This window comes from Balaenoptera musculus, chromosome 7, assembly GCF_009873245.2.
Source record: "Balaenoptera musculus isolate JJ_BM4_2016_0621 chromosome 7, mBalMus1.pri.v3, whole genome shotgun sequence".
In the NCBI taxonomy this organism is placed as follows: Eukaryota; Metazoa; Chordata; class Mammalia; order Artiodactyla; family Balaenopteridae; genus Balaenoptera; species Balaenoptera musculus.
In genome coordinates this window covers 59,191,051-59,197,108 of record NC_045791.1, presented here as the reverse complement: position 1 = coordinate 59,197,108, position 6,058 = coordinate 59,191,051, and positions in this window count along the sequence as shown.

The following is a 6,058-nucleotide window of genomic DNA, read 5'->3' as shown; positions in this document are numbered from 1 at the left end:
AAACATACTAGATTAGTTGCTGCATTTGGGGAAGAGGCAGCATAAGGGCTCTAAAGATGTAGACATTAAAGTTCCAGAGATGAAATATCAAAGCAAATAATGAGACATAATAAAAATAATATATTTACATCTAGGGAGGGGGAAAATGCCAGCATCAAGCTAATAGCAGGCACTGTTTGACCCTGCCCATGACTACCTGTTTCTTTTGTCCTACCAAAGTCATCCTGGTAATTTGCAAAGAGGTTTATCCACACTAAGCAACTGGCCATTCTTTTGTAGAAAAATTTCTAGCATCTCTAGTGTACTGATATTTACAGCCCTTTGTCACAACCATGGGACTCTACTTTAGTGAGAGAGAATGCAAACCTCCTTACAAATAAAAATCCCCTTCCCCAAAGTATGCAACTCACTATCCATAAGAAGAGCAATGGGAGCACCTACTCACATTTCACCTCTAAAAATTAGTATTCAGTGTTATCACATACACTCTTAATCCAGACACAAAGACGATACTTAAAATAATTGAGCAAATGCAGACATTCTGCTTTATATAAGTTCATAACATTTTCTGAAAAGTATACAAACATTCACTAGGTCATAGGTGCAGTGACTGGAGTCTACTATTTCTCTACTTCTATACTCTATATATTCAGAGTATCTCATCTACTGGCTGTAAGGCATATAAACATCACCTCCTTAATTCTGTTTTCTATACTTCGTATTTAGATGATTAAAATAAAACTCAATACCAATAAAGCTTAAAAGCACATCAAAATTGTTATTATATGCTTTTAAAAGTTTTACGTAACTATTACTGATTGGATTTTTAAGGCTTTAATGTGTCTTAAATAACATTTAACCTGAGCATTTCACGTGAAGTCTAGTTAAATGCAGGGTCAATAACATCAAACACTAGAGAATTCCCTGGCGGTCCAGTGGTGAAGACTACGCCTTCCAATGCAAGGGGTGCAGGTTTGATCCCTGGTTGAGGAGCTAAGATCCCACATACCTTGTGGCCAAAAAACCAAAACATAAAGCAGAAGCAAAACTGTAATAAATTCAATAAAGACTTTAACAATGGTCCACATTAAAAAAATCTTTAAAAAAACAATAATAATAATAATATCAAACACTAGATTTTCCCATGTATCAATAATTCTTCCTTTGGTGAAAACATCTTTATTCAAGTCTAAATGGGTTATTGAATTAAGAGTGATAGTACTAATAATAATAATGGTAACAATATTTATAATAGCTAATACTTATTAACACATACTATGTGCCAGGCACTGGTCTAAGAGCTTCATATGTATTGATTCTTCTAATCCTCACAACTCTATGAGGTAGGTAATATAGTAAAACCATATTAATTGAAAATCATTAGAGTAGAAAGAATGAATTACAGAATAATACTTTCTAAAATTTTCTACACATTATTACACTTTAAACCTAGACTTCCAGTTAAATATAGTAGACTGACCAACATGTCAGAACAGACTACATAGCCATGAGATTTCAACAAGTTTATAAAAATAAAATCCAGGAGGAGGTGTGATAACTAACCTCGCAGAGTAGAGGAAGTTAAAGCCTACGTACCCAGAAGAGAGGAGCCAATACACTCAACCAAACACCTAACAAGTTCAGAACCTGGAAGTAGCAGGTGCTGCAGAAAAAGGGGATGAGGCATAGGGCCGAAATTAGGACTAGATGTCTATAAAATGGGCAACTGGACCCCAGGTCCTCTCCCCATTCTCCACAGCCAGACAACCCACCCACCCCCAAACTCCATCCACTGGAGAAACTGAACCTGAGGGTCACCAAACATAGAAGAAGACTGCGGTGGGGTGGGGCAGGGTATGTGGAGGCCGAAAATAGAAGGATTAAGTAAAAAACCACCATACAAACTGTGGAGTCCTCAGCCCTTTTTTCCCACCCTGCTGCTAGAACTGAGGAATCCTTCCTAGAGAAACTGAATAGCTCCAAAGAAAAGACCTCCTCTGAAATTTAGGGAACTCCAAGACAAAAGGCCAGCTCTCTGACTGAGGCAGATAACTGATAAACCCAGCCCACACATAAAGAACTATGAAGTTAGCTTTTTAGTACCTAATTCTTAATATGAATGGATGACCTCTCCAACTTTCTAAGAAAGCCTTCAGAATGGAAGACACAATCCAAAACAAACAGAACAGGAAACAATGCAGGAAACAGGAAAGACATGAGGAAAAAAACCATAATCATCCTCATGAAAATGGAACAGAGAAAAAAGATATCTTAGAAATTAAAAGATACAGCTAAAAAAAAATTCAGCAGAAGAGCTGGAGGAACAGAAAAAGAACAATTACAATACTACAACTTAGGAGAGAAAAGAGGATCAATTAGAGGTCCAACATTCTTTTAAAATTAGAGGATCAGGGGCTTCCCTGGTGGCGCAGTGGTTGAGAATCTGCCTGCCAATGCAGGGGACATGGGTTTGAGCCCTGGTCTGGGAAGATCCCACATGCCGCAGAGCAACTAGGCCCGTGAGCCACAATTACTGAGCCTGCGCATCTGGAGCCTGTGCTCCGCAACAAGAGAGGCCGCGACAGTGAGAGGCCCGCGCACCGCGATGAAGAGTGGCCCCCGCTTGCCACAACTGGAGAAAGCCCTCGCACAGAAACGAAGACCCAACACAGCCAAAAAGAAAAGTAATTAATTAATTAATTAATTAATTAAAAAAAAAAATTAGAGGATCAGTCTGGGAGGTCCAACATTCAAATGACAGGAATTCTAGAAAAATGGGATGGAGAAAATGGAGGAGAGAAAATTATCAAAAAGATGACACAAAAAGTTTCCCAGAATTGAAGTAGACAAGTCTGTAAACTGAAAGATTCCACCAAGTCAAGTACCCATCAACATGAATGAATAAAGACCCACACATCCTCATGAAATGTTGGGCATAAAGAGAAGCTCTTAAAAGCTTCCAGAGTGTAAAAACAGGTCCCATGTAAAAGAATGGTATCAGAATTTTCACAGGAATCATGAAGGCTATAAGACAATGCAGCACTGCCTTTAACATTCCAAGAGAAAATTATTTTCAGCAGAGACTCCAAACTACCAATCTATCAAGAGTAGAAACATTTTCAGACCTGTAAAGCCTCATAATCTTTACCTCTCATGCACCTTTTCCCAGGAAGTTTTTGATAGTGGATATATTTTGGCAAAAAAGTACAGTAAATCAAGAAAAAAGATCCAATAAACAGGAGATCCAACATGAGACTGAAAAACAAAGGGATCCCAGAATGACCACCAAGCCATGCACGGGCCTGGAGAGCAATGGTCCAGATGGCAGAAGATGAAGGACTGTGGAAAAAATGTCCGCAAAGGGAAAAGAAAAAAAAAAAGGAACTGATGGATTATCTAATGTTTTTTAGCATTTAAGCCTTTGGATACTCATCGTGACAGGTGTATTAAAAACTAAGCAAATTTTAAAGTCAGGAAATTATTATTGTAATTCAAGGAAAAATAAGATTCTAGTAGAAAGGAAACAATGATAGGAAATAATTGATAATGATCAATAAACAACATTTATATCTATTGATTTAACAAAAAAGTTGTGATTAATCTACATTGGGAGGGGTGGGGGAGGTGAGGATATAAGCAAAGTAATCCTGCCTGTCATAAAAGGAATTCAAAAAATCATTTTTAAAATTGACAAATCAAGAAAGCGTAATAAAACATATTTTCAAGGAAGGTAAATACTAGAACAAACCACTAAGAGCTAAAAGTACTTGTCTCCAGGGCTCCAAGAGGAGGAACTACTCCTTTTCATTATAAGCCTTCTACTTCTACTTGAGCTTTTAAATTATGTGCATGAATTACTTTAGTAAAAAGAAAGCTAATTTTTAAAAAAAGAAAAGAATTCAAACTTACAAATTCAGTATGAATTCAAAGACAGGAGGACTGTGGAACTGGAAAGCATGAGAAGGAAGCCCTATCTACCAGCTACAATTACTTACCCCACCAGGGCTATTCACAGAGAGACCTCCTCAGAGGAGCTCCCGCAGCCTAACCAGGCTTTCTTACAGGCCAGGATATTCCCTCTGCACCAAGTGGCAGGAGCAAACGACAGACCCACAGGCACTTCATTTAATAAAAGTGAAGAATTGGTAGAGTCCAAATTAATGATACTATATTGTGTATGGAATCAGTATAAACAGCAATAAAATACTGCCATATTACAAGGATACATTTCCTGAGATCTTATGATAATTTCTAAACACTAAGTATAATAGCACACAGTGGAAATCTACAATTCAGGGTGAAGTTCCATGGCGACAGTCAAAATGAAGATACTTTATCTCTTGCCTTGGAATTTAAACTTAAGCAGTAGCATGCATTTCTGGACTTATCCTGATTAAAGATAACAATAATTCAGTGTAATATAACAAAGTTCAAATTTGGTCCATTTACAAAAGAATTCTCATCAAAGTTGTTTTAATCATAGAAGCCTTGGATTCCCACACAACACAAACCAGGTGCTTGAAAAGTAAAGCAAGTACTAGTTCTGCTTAGAAGATCACTGATACACCAAGAGTCTCTAAATTTCTCAATAACCCCATGGCCTAGATAAAGCAAAACAAGAACAACCAATAGTTATACATTACAGAAAGTCCTGACAAACTAAAATTCTTATGAAATTGTTCTTATTTGGTTCATCTTTTTCTTAAAATTCAAAAAAGTCAGGCACACTTGAAAATACACTGGGCTCCTCAAAATGCAAGGTGCCCTGAAGCTTTATAGGTTGCTTCATGCTACCAACTCACCGATCAAAACCTAGATGTAATTCAAGATACATTGATATCCCCTAAAAAAAGAAAATGATTTCACGAATGTGTTGGTTCCTAAGGGAGAAAAGGTGGCTCCAGTCACAATAAAAGCCATACTTAGGAATATAGCAAACTTGTTCAAAGGACCTGTTTCAAGGAGAAAAAAATGATATGAACCAGAAATAACTGTATTTTATTTTTAAAAATATTTACAGAAAACTGTTCAGGAACTCATAATTTTTGATAAAGCAATAGAAAACGGATTTATTTTCCATGAGTTCAAAAGCTTTGTTATAGTGTTTTCATTATAAACCTACTGGTTCAAAAAAAAACTACCAGAGAAACTCCCACAGTTAGTACCACCTTGACCTTCATAGTCTTATCACCACTTATTCTTACTACAAAAAATAAAAAATTAAAAAATAGAAGCAAAAAATCTGATTACTCGCTCAACATGAAAACTTACTACATTATCAAACTTCTTTTTTCTCAAATTAGACATATGAAGTATAACATATGAGCAGAAAGATTCCTCTTAATATAGTCTAATGACCTGTGTGCTATTTAAAATCACAAATACTTTAAGTAGCATAGAGTTTATCTAAATGTATATTAATGTATATAGATTGTTTATGTCCATTTTAAACTTAAGGAAGAAAGCCTATAACTACAGACTTATTTTAATAAGGAAATACCAAATATTAATTCTTTTAAAAAAATTCTCACATAAACTTACAAGAGAAATTTAAAATGAATAGGACGCACTATTCTAAGCTCACAGGCAAAAAAGCTAAAAATATGCCTAATTTGTGTATTTACTATGAGGTCCAAAGATACAAACAAAATCAAAGCAATAAAGAATATTATTATCACTTGATAAAGATTAGACAAACTATCAATAAATGTAAAAAATACAATGTATTATATGATGAGTTTGAATGCAAAAACCACATATTTATTAAACATATGATTAACTTAAAAACACCAAACCAGTTTGTTTTAAAGTGCTCCTCATCCAAAACCTTGGACAAAACCATCACTCCAAAGTGAACTGAAAAAACAGTTTACAAGGCAAACACTGACAATAGGTATGGACAGGCACTACCAAAAAATGCTATTTGTTCTTTAATTAAATAATGCCATTCTCAAGTTACGTAGGGCAGTCACCTTGACAGATTCCTTTTTTATAAATATTCATAAATAAAAAATGTCTAGATATTCTAAAGAGCTGCAAACATTAATACCTTACTTAC